The sequence below is a fragment of the Equus caballus genome, chromosome 19, assembly GCF_041296265.1.
Source record: "Equus caballus isolate H_3958 breed thoroughbred chromosome 19, TB-T2T, whole genome shotgun sequence".
Taxonomy (NCBI): Eukaryota; Metazoa; Chordata; class Mammalia; order Perissodactyla; family Equidae; genus Equus; species Equus caballus.
In genome coordinates, this window is record NC_091702.1 from 1559154 (window position 1) to 1584577 (window position 25424).

General features: G+C 52.3%; 1 protein-coding gene and 1 long non-coding RNA gene across 11 annotated transcripts in view; one reads left to right on the forward strand and one right to left on the reverse strand.

The window, feature by feature from the left end:
- LOC138919042 (heparan sulfate glucosamine 3-O-sulfotransferase 4-like) overlaps nucleotides 1-25424 on the forward strand; it is a 100665-nt gene that overhangs the window by 44825 nt on the left and 30416 nt on the right. For 2 of the 9 annotated variants that reach the window (XM_070243005.1, XM_070243008.1), the window contains 3 exons: nucleotides 3290-3463; nucleotides 3761-5227; nucleotides 5610-6238. The gene's annotated coding sequence lies outside the window, so the exon portion shown is untranslated. The other 7 variants (XM_070243006.1, XM_070243009.1, XM_070243013.1 and 4 more) reach the window with 5 other exon arrangements.
- LOC138919044 (uncharacterized) lies at nucleotides 7579-25059 on the reverse strand. Of its 2 annotated transcripts, none has more exons than XR_011428932.1 (3): nucleotides 24957-25059; nucleotides 12673-18233; nucleotides 7579-8330 (listed from the first exon to the last, which is right to left on the reverse strand). It is a non-coding gene; the product is annotated as an uncharacterized lncRNA (long non-coding RNA). The 2 variants fall into 2 exon arrangements; XR_011428931.1 differs by having other exon boundaries at nucleotides 12669-18233.

Sequence of the window (25424 nt, forward strand, 5' to 3'; positions counted from 1 at the left end):
AAAGAGAAGAGCATGAACTGGAACGACAAGAAAGAGTGTCCTGCAGGGAGGGCTGGGGTCTCACAGGGTAGGAGAGTATGAAAGGCCTCCCCGGGGTGACATTGGCTGTGAGCAGAGTGACAGGAGGAGCCAGCCCTGCACATGCCGGGAGCAGTGTGCCAGGGAGAGGGCACTGCTGGTGCAGAGACATGCAGGCCTAAGTGAGTTTGCCAGAGGAGGTTGGAAAGGCTGGCAGTGTGGCTGCAGAGAGCCTGGAGGAGAGCGGAGGGAGGAGGGCAGGCCAGACCCAGGGCCTGGGAGGCAGCGCGAGGGATCTGCTCCTCCTGGACTCCATTGCTCCCAACCCTGCACCTCTCAACTACAAATACTGACGATCTCGCCATCTCTGTGGGCCAGGGACGCCAGCACCGCTGAGCTGGAGTCTCTGCCTCCTGGCGTCTTGCAGGTTGGGGCTGTGGCCTCAACTGAGGCTGTGCTAGGGTGAGATTTGCTATGGAGATCACTCCCGTGGGCGTGGTCATGATCAGCTTCACTGAGAGCTGAGCTCCTTTCTCCCCGTTGGCCAGGGCATGCCCCTGGTTCATCCCTATGTGGCCTCTACATAGGGGAGCTCAGGACATCCATGCATGGTCCCCAGGTCCATGGGTAAGAGAGACTGAGAGAGAGAGAGAAACAAAGGGAGAGAGAGAAGGAGGGAACACAAGAGCGGGAGGAAGTGGGAAGGACAGCCTGGGGAATGAGATCTGGAGGGCTGATCTATCGCTTGTGCTGTGCTCTGTCGGTCAGAGGCCAGTCCCTGCCCACTGAGCGGCTCCACAGGGGTGTGTCGGACAGGCAGTGACAAGCATGCCTGCCAGGGCCGCACTGACCGTGAGTGGAGTGTCCCGCGGTGAAAGGCTCGCTTCCTCCCTGGGCTCGTCCTGGGCTGAGCTCCGATCCTCCTCCCTGGGAGTGTTACTCATCGGGACCAGCTCTGCTCTCCAGGTTTTCCTGGACTCCATCTCCTCAGAGGGAGGTGTACACAGAGGGGGACTGAGGGCCGAGAAAGCAGGGTCCCCCTCCCCACTCCCAGGTCCTTCTCTTCCTGTCCCAGGAGGGCTGAGGCCTCAGGAGCCTCTCCTCCCTGCTCCCCACCTTCTCTACCTTCAGAGCCCCTCGGCTCACCCTCTGAAGAAGACCAGGGAGAAGTTTCCAGGTGGGAAGGCCTCTCTGCATGCGAGCCCCAGAGAGGACAGGGACCCCACAGGGCTGGGCTTTGCCCCTCAGTCAGCTGGGACCCTCTGGGAGGCAGCAAGGCCTGGGGCCAAGGCCTGGGCTGGTGGCAGGTCTCTAACCCTCCCCACAATGCGCACCTGCCTGGTCTCTCCTGAGTGTGTACAGGCCTGCACGTGCGCAAAACCGTCCAGACCCCCAGGGATGCGTGGAGCCCATCAAGTCCTTGTGTCTGTCTCACTGCCTGGTTCTCCCTCTCCACTTTCTGGCTAGTTTGTGGCTCTGTTCTGGATCCAACCTCAGGCAGCTACAAAGTTGATCTTCCATGGCAGCTTGCCGCTGAGATGGCTACAGTTTCCAGAAATGCTCAGGGGCTGGGGATTCCCCACCCATGCAGAAACCAAGTAGGCAACTTCTGACAGGGAAGCAGCCGCCTTCAGGCCTGCCATTGTCACAGGGCCCTGACACTGAGGGTGTGGGGTCGGGAGCTGCCCTGGGTGAAAACACCACAGACTCTCATTGGTCTCCCTCAGCCTCAGATGCTCCTCAGTGGGCTGTGTGCCTTCGGTCTCTTGGCAGAGTGCTGACCTGGTGGTTTTCTGCCAGCTTCTCCAGGATGGTCATTGCTGTGCGGGAGGCGGATTTGCTGAATTCCTCGCTCCACCATTCCGTTTGTCCTGCCAGCCCACCCTGAGGACGTTTGGAAGGCACATCCTTCCAGCAATCTGAGCACCCAAGATGGAGACTCCGGGGCCTGGAGGATTTTGAGAAGAGCTGGTGGGAAGGCAGTACTGCAAAGCTTTTTGCTTCCGGAAAGCTCTCTGGGGTCCTCAGCATTTTCCTGTTTTGCATCAAAATCCTGAGATCTTGAAAATGCCAGCAAGGTTACAACGTGGGCCCCAAAAACCACTGTATCTGGGCATCCAACACCAATCAAATATTCGGAATTGCTTGTCACTTGAGATGAGTGGAAAGGAATCGGGCAGGTGGGGTGGAGGGGTGGTCTTGGACCCCACTTTGTGTTGGAAGGACAAATGCCATGCAGATGAGTCTTTCTCTGGGCAGAAGGGCGGGACCTTTGTGGAGAGCCCAGCCACAGACACTGCTGTGGTCGCACTCCTGTTCCCTCAGCCCACCTGAGTGCCCCTGCAGCTGGGAGCCAGTGCCCAGGAGACTGATAGCGGCCCCCTGCAGTGCCTGCATCCCTCCTCCCTGCCTGAGGGCTCTCCTGCCCCATGGGCCCCTCCTCTCCTGCAAGGCTGTGCGGCCTTTTGCAGGAATGCCCTGGGGTGTTCCCTCCACCTGAGGGGACCGAGCCAGTCCAGGCAGGACCTGGTCTCCTGCTGGGACAGAGTGATGCTCACCACAGTGGTGCTGGTTCTTCAGGCCCCGCTAAGGCTTTAATCCTCCAGGCTCATTCCCCGCGTCCTCCTTCAGGCTTCCTGGGAAGACCTGCAAACAATTTCCCCTCCATCCTCCTCTGCATGGGTACCAAACTCTGCTGAGACGCCACACTGGCCGTGTCTCTGGACAGGCTGTACAGCCTGCTGGACTTGAGCTTCCTCGCCTGGAAGATGCTGACAAATGGCCTCCCTCAGGGAGTCATCGGGGGGACCCAGTGTGTGACGATGCAAACCACTGCAAAGAAAGACGCCAAGTGATCCTAAGTGAAAGTGCCAGCCTTGCAAAAGAAGCAGGAGCTCATGAGACCCAGGGGGGAATGCGGGCAGCCTGTCCCAATGGCAGGGACAGTCCCGGATGGATGAGGGTGGCCTCGCAGGGCAGGCCCCCGAGCAGCAGAGGAGCCATTGGATGAGGAGGGACCAGGACAGAGGCTTCCAAGGAGGAAGATTGAAGTGCTAGGAGGTGAAAGAGGCCTTAGGAAAAGTGTGAGCCCTAGAAGATGTTTCCTCAAATGCCATTGTTGGTCAGAAAAATGGTGTCACCAAACCCCAATCCATTGAATTTCTTCTTTGTTGGTTTTAGGAATCAGTGCACACTTGTAATCAGAGCCCATGTTTTGTTCAACATAGGGCATATTTCTTTGTCCTAACTTTTCCTTCTTTTCTTGTTCTAGCAGAGGAGCCGTGCACGTGTTCTCTCCATTCTTTCCTGTGCATGACTGGCCTCTCTGTTCAGAAGCGGATTGCTGGTGCTCATCACTCCCCCTCACCCGAGAGATGGCCGTCTTCCATGTCACACAGCAGATGTGAACCGCGGGGACAAGGGTCACGCCGGATCACACTCACTGGTGAGGTCACATTGCTGGGTGCACAGCAGGGACCAGAGGATTTGGGCTGAATGAGTGAAAAGTATGAGTGAGAGTAGAAATGAATGAATGACTGAGTGAGTGAGTGAAGGAAGGAAGGAGGGAATGAAAGCCTCAGTGAATGAGTGAGGGAGTGCCTAAAGCCACAGCAGCTGGGATCCACCGAGGAGGAGACTTGATTTCTGGTGGGCTCCGGTGTCACAGGGCAGGCCCTGGACAGCGGCATGGAACGTGTCCAGCTGTCCTTCCGGCTCTGAGCCCCTGTCACCTGCAACACAGAGTTGCCTGGATCTTCTTCAGCTCCACCTCAAGGAATGCTGGCTATTCCTGGGGACAGGGCAGCAGGAGGGAAGCCGAGGAGGGACTCCCTGGACCCTGCACCCAGGAGGACCACTGTGACAGCCTGGCAGGTGGTTCCCAATGCGCTCCGGACACCAGGCAAGAGATCCACAAGTCCTTCCTCAGCGGAGTCTCCCAAGAGCCCGTCACGAGGCCCAGTCATTTCCTCATTGCACAGAAGGGGAAGCTGAGGCTCAGGGCCTCCCCTGCAGTCGCCAGCTAGAGAAAGGCTGAGCATCGCCCAGGACCCCTGTCTCTCCGGCCCGGGGTCATTCTGCCCAGTGTCCCACATTGCAACCTCCTGGAGCTCAGGGCTCCTGTCTCTCCTGGGGCCTGCCCCATTCCGGCCTCCAGCCCTCACTGAACTCGAGGCCCAGGGCCATCCCGTTTGCCTGGGGCTGGGGTGGTGACCAGGTTGGCCAGCCACAGACACTGTGGGCTCTCCGAGGACCAGGACCAGCCTATCCCCCCACAGGATGAGGTCTCTCTGGGCACCAGCACCAAAGATTGTCAGGACTTTAGGGAAAAGAGGTCGTTCCTGGTCAGGGGGGCCCATGGGCTCTAACAGGCACTGGCTTCCAGTCCTGGCTCTGCTCCTCTGTTGGGCACAGAGGGACCCAGTCTCTTTAAGCCTCGCTTTCCTCATCAGTGAATTGAAGACCAGAATCCCTCGTGCCCCACTGGGCTGCCAGGAGGATTCGGAGAGACAGCTCATGTGGCGAACAGAGGTGTGGTCTGAGCTCATGCCCAGGAGCCGATCCTGCTGACGTCACCCCCAGGAGAGCCCCTGGGGCCCTTGGCCTCTGCCCACTCTGTTCTCCCACCAGGCATGCCCGACTCGCTCTGACTCCTTTGTTCCTCTGGAATAACTTTCTCCACCCCATCCGGTGCCATGACGGTCTGCCAGTCCGGGTGGGATCCAGGCCCCCGGCCCAGTTCTCCTCCTGGGATTCCTCATCATGGGAGCTAGTAGCTGTGGAGCTCTTCGAAGGAGCAGCCACTCCAAGTGCAGCCTCCGTGAACTTGTCTCACACCACCACGGCAGGTCGGCTGCCAGCCCAGTGCACAGGGGAGGAAAGCGAGGCTCGAATGGCAGTCCCTTGCCAAGGTGCCCAGGGCTCTCTCCCTCATCCCTACTAAGCAGAGCCCCTCCCTCCCAGAAGCAGAGTCTGCTGGCTGTGTGGACCAGGGGCTGGCACAGAGCCTGAGGCAAGGGTCACTGCTAGAGGACCCTAGCTCTGCTTTGTGCTCAATGACCTTCTCTAAAGCCCCCAGCCCCAGGCTTAGAGCTCTGGCACCTTCCACGAGGCCTCCGCCATACCTTGTCAAAGTCCCTTCTGATCACACGAGGTCCAGCGGGTCCTGCGCATGCAGCTGAGAACGACCCCTGGACGGAGCACGTTCGAGGTGGTCCCCGTGACTCTGTGCACTGCCCTAGATGTGCTTTCCTGCCTGGAGGATGGGGTTTGGAGGGAGAGAGAGCAGGCAGGATTGTGCGGGCCCTCCTCATCCTCTGTCCTGGTCAGCAGGTCAGGCTGCTCAGCTCAGGAGAGTTAGAGGCCGGGAGGGGCATTGGGAGGCCAAAGTGGGCTAGGGAGGTGGAGGGTGGGACCAGGGATGAGGCCAGGGATGAGGCCAGCAGCAGGACCAGGAGGGCAGGAGGGGAGCCCTCTAGCTGGGCAGATCACCCCTGGTGCCTTCCTCACCTGCATCCTAGCAGCCAGTCCTTGTCCATCCCTCCCTGAGTTCTCTGCCCCAGGCTCTCTGCATCCCCACTTTCCCAAAACAGGCTCACAGCAGAGAAGGAGACCTCGAAGGTCAGAGAGTGACCGACAGCGGAACACCGTGTTGACATCATGCACCAGAATCTCCCCCTCTGGGGATATGTCCTCCAGGATCAGAGATTGAGGTAGGCTGATGTTCCCATCAGCGTGAGGAGGGGAGAGGAAAGTCAGAAACGGGGCACGTTCCACATCGGGGCCATTTGGAAATTCGGATGCCGGGATATCCAAGAGGAAGAGTGTTGTCTGACCAGGGTCCACCCGTGAAGAAATCAGATCCAGAGGAGCACACGCCCTGCAGGCCTCCGCACTCAGCACCCACAGGATGCACGCACTCTGACGCACACACCGGCATATCCATGTGCACACACGCAGCACAGGTGTGAATATGCATCACCCCACACACATGCACCCCCGCGCACGGGCACACGGGCACACGCACACACACACACACGCCCGCGTGCACACACACGTGGACACCAAGGGAAAGGACTGGAAAGGTGAAGACCACCTGTGAAGGGCACTCCTGAGTTGCCACTTCCTTAATTCTTCAGTCTCTTAAAATTCATTCTTTTACTACAATAAACGTTCATTGTCTTGGAATAGAAATCTTCAAAAATAGAAACTAAAGAATGTACTTTATTCCAAAGATGGATCATCAATGGATTTCATTGAAGCTGTGATATTCACCTTTTTAGAATTAGGAAAGGAAGACACGCACATTCTACAGAACTTTCGACATCCCGCCAGGAGCAGATAAGACTGGAAAGTCGCGAGCCCCGTGAACAGTTTGGTGCATATCTCCCTGGCGCGGTTGCTCTCATTCTGTCTCCTTCTGCCTGTCTCTCTCTCACACGCACATTCATTTTCATAGATGTCTGTCTCGCTGTTGATGTCACATATCCGTGTTCTGACGGATGGGCCGCATGGGTCCCATTGCCTCTCCATGAACCTGAGTTGTGTTCCCAGCTCCCAGCCATTGCAACCAGTGCTGTCATGACTACTCTTGAAAAGATATCTTGGGAACCTTGGGCAAGACCTCCTGTGGGCCACACTCCTGGCATTGGCACTGCCAGCAAAGGTGGGGTCCTGGGGAACTTGGAAGGGTCCTGCAGGCTATTCTCCCAGAGAGCAGTGCCCTTTCCCCCTGCTCTCTAGGGATCTGCGGGGGCCTCTGCTTCCCCAAATTCTCACCAGGGCTGGTCGCAACCAGACCAGAAACCTGGCAGTCTGCTGGTGACCAATGCCGTCTCCATGGTGTTTACGTTTGCACGTGTCCTCTAGGGGAGGTCGAGCATCTCTGACATATGCCGTCCCTATGTCCCTATGTATCGCCTCTCGGGGGAATTGCATGTGTTTACTCTCTGTCCCTTGAAAACAACGACTTTCGGGAGTTCTTTGGTCCAGAGGGAGGTTGCACCTTTCTCTCACCTTGGTTTAGGAGGAATGCTTTCGAGGTTCTGGTTTGTCTTTCCAGCTGTCTCCCTTTTTCTTGTTTGTGTTTTGGCCACAGGAAGAACCAGGCACTTCCTGTGTGGCTTGTGGCTCTGGTGTCCCCCTTAGAAGAGCGGTCTGTAGCCTGACATAATGCACATGTTTACTAAAAGGGCTTCATTTGAAGCATCTAATCCATAAGCCATTGGGACTTTCCTATCAGCTGGGAAAAATGCTATTCAAGTAGAAAGAGAAATGAAAAATCGATCAGTGCTTCTGAAAATATGGAAGCAGACTAGGATGGCCACCTATTGCATGACACCGCTTATCGGATACATCCAGAAAAGATTGACCAAAACCTGCCAGAACACAGAATAGGCGTTGTCAGGGAGCGAAGGAGGAATGAGGCATGAGCGCTTTGGGAAAAGGCTTCCCTTGTGGTGAAGGGAATGTCCAGCAAGCGGACAGTGGTGATGGAGGCCGAGCATTGGGACTGTACTTAACGCTCGGGAATTGTACACTTGAAAAGGAGAAAATGCAGAGTTCTTAAAATATAAATAAATTTATTTTACAATTTACATAAAGACCAAAAAAAAGACAAGAAAACGAGCAACATAAACGGCTACACGGACATACAGGGGAAGCAGGGAGAGGAAGGGAGGTCGTGGTGAGGGAGCAGGTGGAAGGGATGGGTCAGGAGCTGGGGATGAAGGGGGTTGGAGAGTGAGCTCTCCCGGGGACAATGCTGGGGCCTGAGCGGGCTCCAGGGCTCCAGGAGGCTCTGGAGCAGGGGATGGCTCTCCCTGCTCCCTGGCGACCACTTCAGCCTGCCCCGGGGCACTGGCAGGAGCCAGAGCAGGGGATGGCTCTCCCTGCTCCCTGGCGACCACTTCAGCCTGCCCCGGGGCACTGGCAGGAGCCGGAGCAGGGGATGGCTCTCCCTGCTCCCTGGCGACCACTTCAGCCTGACCCGGGGCACTGGCAGGAGCTGGAGCAGGGGATGGCTCTCCCTGCTCCGCTGGTTCCATGAGAGTCGGCTGCATGGCTCCTGCCCGAGCCTGAGGGGGGGCTGGCTCTCCCTGCTCCCGTCCTGGGGCGCCGCTTGTCTCCTGCCCTTGTGCATGAGCTGCTGGAGGTGATTGTGCTCCCCGCACACGGGCTGGGGCCTGTGCTGGCTCTGATCCTTGTGCAACAGTCCCTGAGGACGGCAGCCTTTTCCCCACGCCTGCCGCTACGCTGTTCCTGCCCAGCTTCTCCTCCCTCGGGGAGCTGGACTCCGTGTCCTGAGTGGACCTCTGCAAAGACAGTGACCAACAGTCAGCCCAGAAGCATCAGAGCCCTGCTCAGCTGCCCCTGCTCTTTCTTCTGCCCTCTGCGCCTAATGCTCCCACATCAGGCACACCCTGTGTCTGCGCAGAATTCTCCCCGGGATGAAACAGATAGACCTCAGGGGCTCGGGAGAAACCTCGGGCAGACGGTGCTGCCCGGCACTCCACGCCCCACCCGATCAGCCATGAGCTGGGGTGGGAATGGGCCCGGCCCACCAGGCTTCTAACCCCTCATCAGCCTGCTCCTCCTCGCGGTGGTCCACTCACACAAACCACCCTTCCACACACACACACACACACACACATGCACACACACACTAACACACACACACACACACACACACACACCCAGGGAGGGGAGGTAGGGCTGTCCAAGTGGGACCACAGTGGTGGCCTGGCCTGGATTGGCCCACCCCGGGCGTCCCTGTGTTACCTCTGTGTCCCTCCGCACGAACGTCCAGAGACGTCTCGAGCGGGACAGGAGCCCGCCTTTGCGTCCAGGGCGCTCCTTGCGGGCTCTGCTGAGGCTGCGGCCCCGGCAGATAGGCAGACAGCAGAGAAACATGCTGCTCCTTCTAGACGAGTGCTAGACGAGTGAGCTGTTGGGGGCTGTCTCTAGGAGCTGGGTGCCTAGAGACCAGGGTTCCAAGTTCTCTTGGGCCCAGTGAGGTCGCTGCCTGGGGTCCCTTCCCTAGGCTTCCTGCTCATACGAGACCTCCCTAAGGGCCCCCTGGGCCGCTGACTGCTCACCCTCCATCCCAACACCACGGCCATCCACAGTTGCACCAACACAGCCCATCCCACCGCCCCCGAGGAGGCCTGGCTCGAGTCAGAAGCCAGCGTTGGGGACGCAGAGCTGGTCAGACCTGGCTCCTCCTTCTTGCCAGTGATGTCCCCCTGGACAGCCATGTGCCTCTCAGGGCCTCCCCATGCCCCCATGTGTGCAGTGCGGGTCGTTCTAGTACCTACTTGCTAAGGGTGTCTTCAGGTGTCTAGACCTATCAACCCCTCTAGCGCCTGTCAACCCATGGGCCGCTACCCCGTGGAGCTCCTGCCCAGACTTAGCATGGGAAGAGTTCCACAAAGGGCTGGGTGGGAGTAGGCTCCAGGGCCCTGGCAGGAGTCGGAGCAGGGGATATCTCTCCCTGCTCCACGGAAGAGACTTCAGCAGGCTCCAGGGCCACTGCAGGAGCCAGAGCAGGGGTTGACTTTCCCTGCTCTGCAGCAACAGCTTCAGCTGACTCCACAGTCCCAGCAGGAGGCATAGCAGGGCATGTCCCTCCCTGGTCTGAGTCCATGGCTTCAGGCTGCTTCAGGGCCCAAGCAGGAGCCAGAGCAGGGGATGGCTGTCCCTGATCCACAGCCAAGGCTACTGCTGACTCCACAGCCCCAGCAGGAACCAGGGGAGGAGATGGCTCTCCCTGGTCTGAGGCTGCAGCTTCAGCTGGCCGCACAAGCGCCAGCAGGACCCAGAGCAGGCATGACTCTCCCTGCTTCCTGATCATGACTTCCAATGGCACCAGGGCCCTTGCATGAGCCAGAGCAGTGGATGGCTCTCCATGCTTCATGGCCGCGTATTCACTCGGCTCCACATCCCCAGCAGGAGGCGTAGCATGGGATGGCTCTCCTTGATCCAAGACCACCACTTCTGGCCGCTCCAGGGCCCTGGCAGGAGCTGCAGCAGGGGATGGCTCTCCCTGGTCCACGGCCACATCTTCAGCCGGCTCCACAGCCCCAGCAGGAGCCAGAGGAGGGGATTGCTCTCCCTCGTCCGCTGCCGTGGCTTCCACCAGCTCCTTTGCCCTGGCAGTCACCTGAGCAGGTGGTGGATCTGCCTGCTCTGTGGCCACATCTTCAGCCGGCTCCAGGGCCCTAGCAGGAGACTCAACAGGGGGTTGCTCTTCCTGGTCCGAGGCCGCCACTTCAGCCAGCTCTAGGGACCAGGCAGGAGCCACAGCAGGAGAAGGCTCTCCCCACTTCCTGGCTGTGTCTTCAGCTGGCTCCACAGCCCCAGCAGGAGCCGTTGCAGGGGATGGCTCTCCGTGCTCCCTGGCTGCAACTTCAGCCGGCTCCTGGGTCCTGGCATGAGCCGGAACCGGGGATGGATCTCCATGCTTGACGACTGCATCTTCAGCTGTTTCCAAAGCTCCAGCAAGACCCAGACAGGGGATGGCTGTCCCTGCTCTGCAGCCAAGGTTTCAGCTGACTCCACAGCCCCAGCAGGTGGGGGAGTGGGGGATGTCTCTCCCTGGTCTGTGGCCATGGCTTCAGCTGGGTGCACAGCCCCAGCAGAAGCCATAGCAAGGGGTGGCTCTCCCTGCTCCCTTGCCACACCTTCAGCCTTCTCCCGGGTACTGGCAGGAGCTGGGGCAGAGGGTGGCTTTCCCTGGTTTCATGGCCATGTCTTCAGCCGGCTCCAGAGCCCCAGCAGGTGCTGTAGCAGGGGATGGCTCCCCCAGCTCCACGCCTATGTCTTCATCCGGCTCCACAGCCCCAGCAGGAGCCAGAGCAGAGGATGGCTCTCTCTGCTCCTTGGCTATGGCTTCTGCTGGCTCCAGGGCCCGGGCAGGAGCCAGAGGAGGGGATGGCTCTCCCTGCTCCGTTAGTTGGGACTCAGCCAGCTGCAGGTCTCCTGCCAGAGTCTGTGCAGGGGATGACTCTCCTTGCTCGGATGGTGGTGCCTCAGTCGGTGGCAGGTCTCCTGCAGGAACCTGTGTAGGGGAGGGGTCCCCTGGCTGTGATGGTTGGGCCTCAGCTGGCAGAAGGTCTCCTGCAGGAGGCTGTGCAGGGTATGGCTCTCCCAGCATGGATGGTGAGGCCTCATTTCCCCGCAGATCTGCTGCAAGAGCCTGTGCAGGGATGGCTCTCCTTGCTTGGAGGGTGGGGTCACGTTCGGCTGCAGATCTCCTGCAGGAGCTTGTGCAAGGATGGCTCTCCCTACATGGAGGATGGGTCGTCAGCTGCTTGCATGTCTCCTGCAGGAGCCAGTGCAGGGGATGGCTCTCCCTGCTCAGTTAGTTGCGACTCAGCCAGCTGCAGGTCTCCTGCCAGAGTCTGCAGAAGACTCTCCTTGCTTGGATGGTGGTGGCTAGCCTGTGGCAGGTTTCCTGCTGGAGCCTGTTCAAGGATAGCTCTCCCTGCACAGAAGGTGGGATTTCAGGCCCCTGCAAGTCTCCTACAGGAGGCTCTGCAAGGATGGCTCTCCTTGCATGGATAGTAGGGCCTCGTTCGGCTGCAGATTTCCTGCAGGAGCCTGTGCAGGGGATGGCTATCCCTGCTCAGATGGTGTGGCCTCAGCCAGCTGCCGGTGTCCTGCAGTAGCCTTTCCAAGGATGGCTCTCCCTGCATGGATGGTGGGGCCTCAGCTGGCGGCAGGTTTCCTGCAGCATCCTGTGCAAGGACGGCTCTTCCTGCATGGATGGTGGGGCCTCACTTGGCCACAGTTCTCCTGCAGGAGCCTGTGCAGGGGATAATGTTTGGGGGGGAATGACACTCTTGTGGCAGAAAAAGCTTAAAAAAACTAGCTGCGCCAGACTGTATCCCAGCACTGTGTGTGTTCCAGGCTGCCTTTGTCTTGCTCACCATTTTATTTCCATCCCTGGGGCAGTGCCTGGCACATGGTAGGTACCCATAGTCAATACTTAAATCCATAAGTGAATGCAAACAGAAAGTGCTGTGAGAGTAGCAAAAGAGGAATTGGTAAGTCTCCCAGGGTGGAACACACGAGAGAGAAGGCATCGTGGGGGAGGTGGCAGGGGAATTTACCAGGTAGACTGGGGATGGGTGGCAGGAAAGGTTCCATGGCGAAGGGGAGGGGCAGGGGCAGGCTTTAACTGCTGAGAGCATGTGGGGCTGCTGGAGTCTGATCTGCTTCCAGGGCAGTGGTGTGGGAGAGGCTGGAGGACAGGTGGAGAGTGAGTGATGCAGGATTTTGTGGAGTTGGGGGAGGAGGTGGTGAAGGCCGCTTGGGGAGCTGCGGGCGGCAGACACAGGTGGGGAGACGTGTAAGGAGAATTGACTGGATTTGGGGCTTGATTCGATGGATGGAGTGAGCTAGAGGGAGTCGAGCATGACTCCACAGGCCAAAGAGCTGCTGCTGATGTTCTCAGCCCAGATCGGGGAGTCCCAGAGGAGGAATGGGCTTGGGCTGGGTGGGAGCGGGAAGCGAGGAGGAGGTAGAGAGTGTATCTGCTTTTAGGGTTGCGGTAGAGTGTAGTGCTTCTGGCACAGGCTTCAAAGTCACATGGATGCGAGTTCACGTCCCTGCTTCCCCAAATAGTAACTGGATGACTTTGGACAACTTACCAACCTTCTCTGAGATTCAGTTTCTTGTTAGATGGTCTTGGATATTGTCTTAGCACAGTGGCAGGCATGGTAAGCAGTCATTAAAGGTGCTTTTCATTAGGCTGTAGAAAAATAGATCTGGAACTCAGTAGACTTTTGGGGACCGGACATAACAGTGTATAGTCGAGAGTGAAAGTCTTGGGAACAGATGCTGCCTCCCAGGGGAGTAAATAGTGAGGAGAGAAGAGGGCAGAAGACAGACCTTGGAGAAGGCTTCCAGCACTGAAGGGTAAGGAGTAGAGGCTGAGCTAGTGACACAGATTGGAAGTTATTAGAGAGGAGGAAGAGATGGATGGGGAAGAGAAAGGCTCCTGGAGGAGGGAGTGTTTCCTCAGGGATGCAGTGGGATGGAGGAGCTCTCGGGTTTGCTCCTTAGGATGTCGGGCACCCTCCTTTAGCAAGAGCACTTTCTGTGCAGTGGCACAGAAGCCAGGCTGCAGTCGATTGAGAAAGAATCCGATGTGGAGGCCGTGTGGGGCAGCCTGCCTGGATCCGGCCCCATCAGGGAGCATGAGGGAATGCTACTGTGCTTTGGGTCCATCGACTAGGACACTGGGCTTCCAGAGACTTCTTCTCATGAACCTCCGCTCTGTCTGATAGGTTGCGTGTGGTCAGGACCATAGGCTGTTGCTGAGGGATAGAGGAGAAGTCTGTTCTAGTGGATGGGGCACAGATGGACAAACAGATAGTGCCCTCACACCCCCTTGGGAGGGGCCGTATGCAGCTGTGAGCTGTAGGGCTCTCAGGGGCTGGAACCACCTGCCTTCCTTTCACTCTTCCCTCTCCCATCACTTCCTGGGGAACAGTTCTCTTTGTGCGGTCCATTTCCCCTCAGCCCCAGCTCCCATGGACAGGAACTGCCAGAGGGTTGGACGGGGGATTAGAGCCTCCCCTCCACAAAGGAGTTCTGAGCCTTTCTCTTCAGAGACACAGGAGACTGCCTGACGCTTTCAAAGAAGACACAGGGGCCACCTAAAGGGAGCTCAACTGTAGCTGATTTGAGAAGAATGTGATCAATGAAGGGAAGAATGAGGGACAAGCTTTCTCAGCCTTGTATGCTGAATCTTTTTGTCTCTGATATTTGTCTGAGGGAGGGCCATTAAATTTAAGATGAAATCTCATGTAAGTCCTCAATAATCCCACCACCACATGAAGCCGTCTTTGCCTCATTGTCTCCTGTTTTCCCCCAGTCCTTCTTCCTATGTGTCCATCATTTACACTGCAGTCTTAACCTAGATGTGGCTTTCTATGCTTGTTTTATCATTTCAAATTACAGAAACCATTTTTCCATGTTGGTAGAATGTTTTTTCTTTGCTGAGGAGATTTGCCCTGAACCAACATCTGTGCCAGTCTTCCTCTGTTTTGTATGTGGGTCACCACCACAGCACGGCCATTGGCAAGTGGTGTAGGTCTGCAGCGGGGAACCAAATGCAGACCCCTGATGTGGAGCACGCCCAACTTAACCACAAGGCCATGGGACCACCCCCATGTTGGTACACTTTTCACAGTTACAGTTTTTAATGTTTGCATGATATAGCATCTTCTAATCATTTTATCCATGACTTACTTTTAGGTATAGAATACATTATTATTAACTATAGTCATCTTTTTGTATATTAGATCTCAATAGCTTATTTATCTCCTAACTGAGAGTTTGCACCTTTTCACCAACATCTCCTCGTTCCCCTCTCACACCCCCGCTCCCTGGGAGCCACCATTCTACTGTCTGTTTCTATGAATTTGAGTTTTTCAGATTCCACATATAAGTAAGACGATGCAGTAATTCCCTTTCTGTGTCTGGCTTATTTAACTCAGCATAATGTCCTCCAGGTACATCCACGTTGTCAGGAAAGGCAGGATTTCTTTCTTTTTGAAAGCTGAATAATATACAGTTGTGTAGATGCACCACATTTTTTTGTCCCTTCATCCATGAATAGCCCCGTGGTTTGCTCCCTGTGGTGGCTGTTGTGACAAATGCTGTGGTGCACACATGAGTGCGGAAGTTACTTCAAGACATAGATTCTGTTATCTTCCGATGTGCCCCCAGCTGTGGGATTGCTGCATCATATGACAGTTCCACTTTTAATGTTTGGAGAAAACTCCAAATTGTTTTTACGTAATGGCTGGACTAACAAAAACCAATTCCAGATGGATTTTAAATACAAATGGAAGTTATAAAAATACCTTCTGCGACACGTACCTTAGGAGAATATTTTCAAGAACTTGGGGCAGGCAAGCATTTCATAGAACAAAAGGCATACTAATCGTAAAGAACAAAAGGATAAATTGGAAAGTATTAAAAAGAAGAACTTGTTTTTGTCTAAAGAAACTTCTAAGAGAGTAAAGAAGGCAGGCACGAAGGGCATAAATACTTACCATTTATTTATCTGACAAAAGACGATTCTAGGATGTGTAACTAACTCCTATAAATTGATAAAGACACACACAGACAATCCACCATGAAAAGAAATGGGCAGGAGATTTGACTAGGCATGTCACAAAAAAGATACCCAAATGGGAATCATTAGATGAATGGGTGCTCCACATTATTACTCGTGAGGAAAATGCAAATTAAAATGACGACGAGATACCCCTACATGTACACCACAATGGTCAAAATCAAAAACTCTGACAACAGCCAGTGTTAATGAGGCTGTGAAGCAACTAGAACTCTCATACACAGCTGTGAGGGTAAACTATTTCATCCACTTTGAAGCTCTCTGGTAGTATCTCCTAGAGGTGGACGTGCACATAGTCTATGACCCAACAATGATGTCCCCAACATAGACGTGTTCCTATGTTGGCCAGCAGACTTATACAAGATGTTCAGAGCAGCATCTTTTGGCATATCCTCAAACTGGAAACAACTCACTGGACATCAGTGGTGGAGTGGACAAATAAAATGGGTTATGTTTCATAGTGCAATACCATACAGAAATAATGTTCAGCCACAGCCACATTCAAGAATATTGATGAATCTTACAAGCGTAATGAAAGAAGCTCGACATAGAAGGAGACACACAGAATGATTCCATGTCAATAGAGTTCAAAGACAAGAAAGACAAATGGAAAGTTAGAATATTGATTTCCCTTGGGGGAGAGGCAGGGACCTGGGAGGGGGCATCAGGTGGCCGTTCAAGGGCAGCTCATGTTCTATTTCTTGTGGGTACCGGTTGCCGGATGTGTTCCCTTTGGGTAATTCATGGAGCTATGCAAGTATGATTTCCATAGTTTCTGGTATGTATGCTATGCTCCCAATTGCCAATCCAATCTTGTGATTGTACCCTTTTTGACTGATTAGTCCCAAGGCAAGGCATAGTGGTTGGTGCAAAGCTCTGGAATTAAGGACCTGGATGCATAGCCCAGATATAACCTCTTCCAGCCTCGGAGACCCTGGCCAAGGGACTACCTCTCTAAGCGTCACTTTCTTCATCTGTAGGCTGGCTTGAAGATGGAAGCTGTCTCTTACTTAGTGGGAGGATCCATTCCTTACTGGCACAGGGCAAGAACTCCATAAACAAGGGCTCTTGCGGTTGTTCTTGCTGTTCTTCCATGTTTGGGCGAGGGAGCTGGTGGATGGTGGCCAGTGGCGGAGGGAGGAGCAGGATGGGGATCCAGTGAAGACACGTTCTCCAGGTGAGGGTGAGGGGACAGAGCAGAGCTGATGCTGAGGTGCAGAGGGGAGGGTCCCAGGCCTGAGTCCCCTCCTTCCTTCCCCATCTCAGCTCCTGCCATCTGTAAACACAGGAGGTGAACTAACCAGGTGATCTCTAGATGGTTCACCCTTCCAGTTAGGACACTGGAGAGTTGGGAGGGTGACGGTTAGGCCATGAAAAGCCAAAAACAAATTTCCCAGTTGGATCCCCCCTCAAACACAAAGGACCATCTCTGGGAGCGAGTTGAGTTGGAGATCAGTGGTGGGATTATGGGTCCTTTCTATACTGTTCCTTGTACATTTTTCTATTTGGGATGGGAGCCACCCAAGCTGAGGAGCTGCCTGGGTGGCTGAGGCTCCTGGGGTGTTTCCCTTATCTCAAGACTCCACATGAAAGGGGGTCCCTTGGCCCTGGAGAGCAGAGAGTCACGTTCTGTGGATGGGACGGCGTGGAAGTCCCTGGGCTCCGGAGTGCTCTGTCGGCCCTGACACAGACCCTCCATGAGGAATGTCCCTGCATTTGATGGCTTGTGGGGGGATTACATTAAGAGGAGGGGGCTCATGCTGTCAGTGCCTGTCCTCCAGGGACCCGTGACCTTCTGCCCTCCTCCTTGTTGCCCTGAATCAGCCCCTAGCCTCCCCTGGGTGGAGCCCCATCTTCCCAGCCTGACCCATTAGAATCCGAACTCCCCCAGAAGCTCAAGAGGAGAGAGTCCGTGAGTGCGGCTTTTGTCCACTCCAGGGTATCTACCCCTCTCAGCCTTTGGGCCTGGCCTCTCCCTGGGGGAGTCTGGGTCTCAGAAGCTGCACCTGGGCTCCTCCCAGCTAGCAATATGTGCTTCCACTCACATCTTGCGCCACCGAGCTGTGTCTGCCTGCAGTGTGCACAATCCATGCACTGAGCCTTGTTTGGGGTGAAGGTTTGTGCTGCACAGGGAAGCAGGGGTGGATGGTGAGGAGGGGACAGACGAGTGAAATGCTGCCTAGAGCAGGCAGGAGTCAGGGGAGCCAGGGCACGATATGGTCGGCACTGGGGGCCTTGACATCTGCAGTCATGATGTGAAGGTGGGAGCAGCCCGCGCTCTGCACCAGCCTCGGCCCCTCTGACTGCTGGGGTCAGGTGCAGGAGAGGCACAGAGTTGGGCTCCCAGGACGGATTTCACCTGGCCGGGACCATGGAAGGAATGGGCAGAGCTGTGGGTCGGGAGCGTGGGGCTGTCCCAGAGCTCAGTGTGTGCTGGGAAAGGAAGGATGTGATGTAGGGAAAGGAAAGTGGGCATGGAGCAAGGGTGGCAGACGGAGACCCACTGGGCTGAGGAGGTGTTGGGGGAAGGAACCGACAGTGAGAGGGCAGGAACGACACCAGTGGGTGCTGGCTAGAGGTGGCTGGCCTGAAAAGGGGTGTCAGTCATGGTGGAGATGTTTAAATGTGTTCTGTGAGGCCAGGGCAGTGGGTGGTGGGGTTCGAGTGGAGGAGGGAGGAGGCAGGGCCACAAGGGTCTGGGATGTCAGAAGGATCCTCTGGGTGGATGCAGAGTGACCAAGAGGGGTCGACTCACAGTGGTGGTGTAGAGAGAGACAGGGCTGGCTTGCACACCCACCTCGATGCACACACACATGAACACACACACACTGTGATCAGAACACAGGGTGCTGTTGGCCCAAAGGCTGAGCACAGCTGCCTCTAGTGCTGGCTGATGTTGACGGCCCACTCCTTGTAGCCACGCCACTGTCCCTAAGGCCCCTCCTGCCCACGGAGACCCCACTGAAGAGCTTCATCTGCACGTCCTGATTATTCATCTTTTCATTGAAGTCGCTGATGCACTGGTCCCTCTCCAGGATGAAGCAGACATGGATGATGGCTCTCCACCCTGGAAGGGACACAGGTTAGAGCCATGTTGGACTTGTCAGGGTCCACGGGGATGGGGAGGGACCTACTGCCTGCAGGAGGGAGAGCAGATGTAGGGGGAGCCCCCATGCAGGGAGCTGCATGGTCAGGAGGGCAGCAGTCTCAGACCATCAGCAAAACAGAATGGATGTGGCTGGTGGCTGGCCGGGGTGCCCTCAACCCTGGTTCTCTGCTGGCCTCAGATCGCCACCCTCAACTTGGCTCCTGAGGCTTGTTTTCCCGAGTTCTCCCATTGCTGCAGGGAGCTTAGGAGCAGCTGACCCAAGCCCCAGACTTGCAGACCGGGTCTCTGGATGGCGTAAGAGGAGATGACGGACACCGTACCAGCAGGGTGTGGTGTCGCCTGAGGGCAGGGCCCGGTGAGGTGGGGGAAGCACAGGAGCCCTGTCCCTGGGCAGGGGCCAGCTTCAGTGAAAAAGACTCCTAGCTGGAAGGGTGGCCAGGGAAGACTGTGCTCGGGCTCTGGGAAACTGGAGAAAGTTGGTTCTTGGACACAGTGTGGACAGAACATGAGCTGCATGTTGGGACCCGCCGGGATGACGGACGACTCTGAGCAGTGGAGGAAAACTGCCTCCCCAGGTGGAGATCTGAGGTTTCAGTGGGCCACGGGAGATGAGTCTGTCCCCTGAAAGGTCAGCCAGATTTGTTACTGAACCTGATGTGAGTTCGCTCACCTGTTGCGCAGCAAGCCAATCTCTGACACTGGGTGTGGTGGAAGAAAGCAGGAACTTTATTTTTGCACAGCGCTGAGCAAGGAGAGAGGGAAGCTAACGCTGAAATCCCAAACTCCCCACAAAGGTAAAAGGAAGGGTTTTTATTTGGGGTTTTAGGTAGGGGAGTGGGAGCATATGGCCTTGCTGGTCGGAGCTTTCCCACCAGCCTGTCTTTTGCCTTGAGACTACTTGCAGAGAAGAGGAAGCCTGTGACCTTGCTGGTCAGCAGCTTTCCCACCAGACTGTATCTCTTTGCGGGGAGGAGATAATCCAGGTGCTTGTCCTTGATGGTATCTGTCTCCATGGAGGATAGTGGATTATGGAGCCAGGAAGCCAGAGAGTAAGCAAGGAATGAGTGTGATTTTAAACCCATATATTCTGGGTTTAATGTGAGGAAACTGATATCAGGGTCCGTATCATAGCCACTATAGAAAGCAGTATGGAGTATCCTTAGGTCATTAACAATAGATCTACCATAGGATCCAGCGATTCCACTGTTGGGTCTTTATCCAATGAGCTTGAAAACACAAATGCATACAGATACATGCATCTCTATGTTCATGGCAGCATTATTCACAATAGCCAAGACTTGGAAGCAACCTAGGTGCCCATCAAGGGACAAATGGATAAAGAAGATGTGGTGTATATATATACACAATGGAATACTACTCAGCCCTAAGAAATGATGAAACCTGGCCATTTGCGACAATATAGATCGACCTTGAGGGTATTATACTAAGTGAAAAATGTCAGAGGGAGAAAGTCAAATACCGTATGATTTCACCCATAAGTGGAAGACAAAAACAACAGCAAACAATCACATATCAACAGTGATTGGAGTAGTGGTTACCAGAGGGGAAGGAGGGAGGGAACAGGGTGAAAGGCGTGGCTGGGCACACGTGTGTCTTGTTGGATTGTAATTAGTCTTTGGGTGGTGAACATGATCTAATCTACACAGAATTTGAAATATATTATGATGTACATCATAATATACACAAAAATTTAGAATTACAGTCTGGATCCAAACTTCCGTATTTTTAAAAAAATGTGTTTAAATTCTTAGAATAGTTTCTTACTTTACATTGATCATCACTTTAATCTGTGTTACTTTTTTTTGTGTGTGTGTAAGGAAGATTGGCCCTGAGCTAACATCTGTTGCCAATCTTCCTCCTTTTTTTTTCTTGCCAAAGCCCCAGTACATAGTTGTGTATTCTAGCGCTTCTCTGTGGGATGCCTCCACAGCATGGCTTGATGAGCAGTGTGTAGGTTCACATGCAGGATCCGAACTGGCAAACCTTGGGCTGCCAAACAGGAGCACGTGAACTTAATCACTAGGCCACGGGGCTGGCCCACAGCTTCCATATTTTATGTGAATCTTAAATAATGCTATCCAGCAAACTGAGTAAGAGGGAAAATTTTCCAACTTGTTTTATGAGGACTGTAAAATCTTGATACCAAAACCTTACAAGGACCCTACAAAAAGGGGAATAATAAACAAACAGAAAATTAGACTTTATGAATTATACCATTAACTATAACAGCAAAAGCTTCAAATATGAAAGATTGAATTTGATGAAATATGTAGAAGACCCCTAGATTACACACAACAAAATATTTTTAAGAAAAATTTAAAAGACCTAAATAAAAGGAGGGCTGCAACATGCTCATGGATTGGAAGACTGTGTACTTAGAGATGTCAATTTTCTCCAAATTTTTCTATAGAGTCAATGTAATGGCAATCAAACTAAAAGCAGTTATGGGTGGTGGGTGGAGGGACTTACATAATGAGCCAAAAATAGTCATGATACTCTTGGAGAAGAAAAATAAAAGCGATGGACTTACACTGCTAAATATCTAGACTAAAGCTATAATAATTGAAACAGTGTGCTATTGGCACAACGTTATATACACAGACAAATGGAACATAGAAGTGTGGAAGCACACCTACAGATAAGACAGATCATGTTACAATGTAGCGGGGGAAGGATGTTCTTTTCAATAAATAATGCTGGGTAAGTTGGATGTGAATATGGAAAGAATACATTTTGATCCTGACCTCACACCATACACAAACATCAATTTCAGGTGGATATAAAATCTAAATGTGAAAGATATAACAGTAAAGACTCTTTTAGAAGAAAAAATAGAAAAATATTTATGAGCTTGGAGTAGGACAGATTTTTTAAACAGGACGTTAAAACACTATACAGGCTACAAATAGAAACATTGCACTACATTAAAATTAAGAACTTCCAGTTATCAAAAATTACCATATAAAGCCTAAAAATGAGAGTTACAGAGGAGAGAAAGGGTATCAATACTTACGTTGAAGAAAGAACTCATGAGCAAAACATATTAAGAACCCTTACAATCTCACTAAGAAAAAAGCTGACAACTCAATAGAAAATAGGCAAAGCATTTGAACAGGCACTCACAACAGAGAACATCCAAATGGCTGATCAACATATGAAAGGCTCTTAACATGATTAGTCACCAGAGAAATGCAAAGTAAACCTACATTTGAAATAGAGTCACTCACCTCCTATGATGGCTAAAATAAAAAATACAGACACACCAACCGAATTTTGGCAAGGAGATTGAACAAGTGGAACAACTGGATTTCTCATACACTGCAGGTTGGAGAGTAAATTACTACAACCACCACTTTGTGAAACACTTTGTCAGTATCTGCTATAGCTGAGAATGAGCATACAGTCAACAGGAATGCTAGTATTTGGCCACCAAGGTCTTGTTCTAGAATTTTCATACGAGTACTATTTATAACAGACCAAAGTGGAAACTATCCAAATATCCATCAATATTAGAGTGGGTAATTAAACTGTGGGATAGGCACACAATGCAAATCTATTCAGTAACGAGAACAAATGTCTAAACACAACAGCAGGAATGAATCTCATGAAGCAAAATATTGAGCCAAAGAAGTTAGACACAAAAGAGTATGTCCTGTACGATTCTAAATTTATCAAGTTCAAAACCAGGCTCAATTTAGCTTTGGTATTCAAAGTCAAATAGTAGTTACCCCTGTGGGACACTGATGGAAAGCGGAATAATAAGAACCTCTGGGGGGCAAGTGACATTGTTTGTCTTGATCTGTGTGCTGGTTACCCTATGGATTCACTTTCTGAAAATTCATCATGCTGTACCCTTATGATTTGTTCAGTTCTCTGAATATATGGTATACTTAATAAAATGTTTTTAAACCCATATTACTCCTACAAGTATTAGGATTTAGTAGAGGGGTCAGATGAAATAATTAAAACTATAACACACTTCCTCTGTCTTTGACAAAATGAATAGTTAAATAGATCACACTTTCTAACCTAGAGAATCTAATTCAGTTGCTCAGCAAGCAAGCGGTCAGATTTGGGATCTAATGTATTAGGCCACATAAGCATTTCATTTAATATTTCAAAGTAGGGAACAAATCTAATCATTTCTAACATAATGGTCACTTTCTTAAAGGGCTCTTGGGTAAGAGCAGAAACAAAGACAAAAATCAGAAAATAGTAGCAAAGACGTGAGATGGCAGAGTGAGAGAAAGAGGATACGTAAATGAGTAGGTTGAGTGAGGCTGAAATTTCCCTAGACTTCACTTATCCTGGAACAATGTCAGCAGTTCCAGCTACACATGGCACGTTGAATATACATAAAACAAATACAGTGATAAAAATGTTTCTGAACTACATTTTGAAAACTTGTGGAGAAAAAAGCGCGGGAAGCCCAAGAGAGGGTCAGAGAATGAGAGAGATATTAGACAAATACTAAGAAAAGAATAGAAAGGCAGACAGATGCAGAAGACATCAAAGAGCAAGAAGAGGTCCAACTTCAGACCTATACGGACTTACTTCATCTTTTCCTCTCCAGATGCAATTCTACCTGCAGAAGTAGTGACTTTAACTCATATGGCAACTGATATAAATGTTGACAACGTGAAGGGGTAATGGGACTTGGATGTGAATTTCCATCTTACTCATGAGCAAAACAAAATGTGGCAGCATCATGACATTAACAGTCAATCAGACATAGGACAAGTGCAGTTTGATTAAATGTAGGAAAAAAGAGAAAGCCCAACTCTATTGTTCCTGAAACCATTAGTGAAACAGAATCTAATGGAGAGGAAAGACCTCACAGATTATTTATTCCCTGCCCTTTCCTGGCATACAAACATAGGAAACTTGGCTCATTCCTAGTAAAATATAGAGAAAGTCTAGGTATTTCTCAAATTAAACTGACCCTTATATAAGAATTCTGTTTCTGCAGGTGGGACACAGACGCTTAGAGCTTCTCTATAAGGATATTATCAATGATCCTCAGTTTGGACACATTAGCAGATATATGACTCTGTAGGAGAAAATTTTTCTGTAGCCTGTAAGCACTGCCCTCTTGTGAAAAGATTGCATTCCTGAGGAAAACCACTTGTCCTATATTCCTAGTAACACCTATGGCAGGAAGGAGTGGACCCAGAACAAAAGAGGTTGATTCGTATCCCCCATCTCGCTTATGCTCTGGCCACACAGGAAGAGAAGAGGTGTGTGGAGAGTTCTAATGTGAGGTCCTGAAGGGAAAGGTGTGTGAAAGCAGAAGGGAAGTAAGACCAAAGGAAGAAAAATTGATTCCTCTCTCCAACTTTAAAGGGAAAAAGGCAAATGGAAAGAGACAGACTAAGTTAGAGGGGATGAGGGAATGGTGGACACAGCCAGCATAGGAGAAAATGAATTTGGAGTGCATTGGCTTAATGACCTGAAGCTTCAATAGATATGTGTCTTCATAATCACTGAAAATAAAAATAAATAGGCTTAAAAGAGGACAAAGAAGAAGAAACGGCATCTTGGATGATCATCCCAGTCTAGCCTGGTGATGACACAGCCTGCACACCATCAGATGGCAACAATACGAGAGTCCCCACGGAAGACCTGCCGAGCTAAACCCTTCCCAAACTCCTGACCCACAAAATAGTGAGAAAAATAAAACAATTCTTGCAAGTTGCCAAGTTTCAGGATAATTTGTTAACTAGCTAAAGGTAACTGGAACAGCCACCCAAGACAGATGCATTTCTGCCTGGGCAAAGAGAACTGCCAGAGAAACACATGGGTTAGAGGCATTGGATTTATGGGTGTTGCATGGGCCCAGGGTCCGGTATGCAGCCCCCAATGGTGGTAGAGCCCATGTCAGAGGTGCTGCCGCTGGAGGCTGTGTCACAAGTTCTGCTGTGGCTCCTGACACCTCAGGTTGAAGATGCTACCTTACACTGCTGTGGGAGGGGCAGGTGTGAAGCCAGAAGTACCTTTTCTCCTCCTGTAGCCTCTGGTTGTTGTTGTGGGTAAGTGTGATTTTTGAAACCTCGCATCAGGGCACCACTGCCTCTGCCAGTGGTATCTGCATTTTGAATGCAGCCCTTGATGTTGAAAGACCAGGGTCAGAGTCATTGCTGCCTGGGGAAACGGAGGGGGCTCGTTCACTGGCACTGCTGTGTTGCCTGCAGTCTCAGGGCATGGGCGCCCCCCACCATCGTGGGGGGTGGGGTAGGGCTAAACCGAATGTCATTGTTCTTCCTGCAGTCTCTGGTCACTGGCCCGCGCTGGTGAGCATTTTGAAATCTCAGGTCAGAGCACCACCACCCTTGCTGTGGATATCTGTGCTGTGGATGCTGTACCCACGGCTGGAAACACCAGAGCCACTGTCAGAGAGAGAGAGAGGGAGCTGGGTCGCTGGAACTGCTGTGTGTCCTGAAGCCTCAGGTCGTGTGCACGACCCACCACTGCTGGGACAAAGAGGGGCTATGCAACAAGCACCATGCCTGCTCCTGTAGCCTCAGGCTGCTGATGCATGCAGCTGTGCTCCTCAGGTTAGGACACCAGAACCACCGCTGGCAGCATACACATTTTGTATTGCCACTGCCTTCGGAGGGGGAGGGGGCTGCTTCCCTAGTTCCATTGCTCTAGCCCACCAACCTTTTGACGTATAGATGCACGGAAGTCTCAGGCATTCTGGTGTTCTTTGCAGCGAGTCCTTTTTTGGTCAATTGATGTCCCACTAGGTGTAACATAAAGTGGACAGACAAAGAGAACAACTGACTTTACCATGATGCAGCTGTCACGTTTCTTTTTTTAAAATTAATTATTTATTTATTTTCTGATGTACATCATAATATATTTCGAATTCTGTGTAGATTACATCGTGTTCACCACCAGAAAATGAATTATAGTCCGTCACCTCACATGGGAGCCTCATCACCCCTATGCCCTCCCCCCTGCCCCCTCCCCCTATGATAACCACCAATCCAATCTCCAATGCTATGTGTTTGTTTGTCATTGTTTTTATCCTTTACTTATGAGGGAGATAATATGGAATTTGAGTTTCTCGCCCTGACTTATTTAACTCAGCATAATACCCTTAAGACCCATCCGTGTTGTCACAAA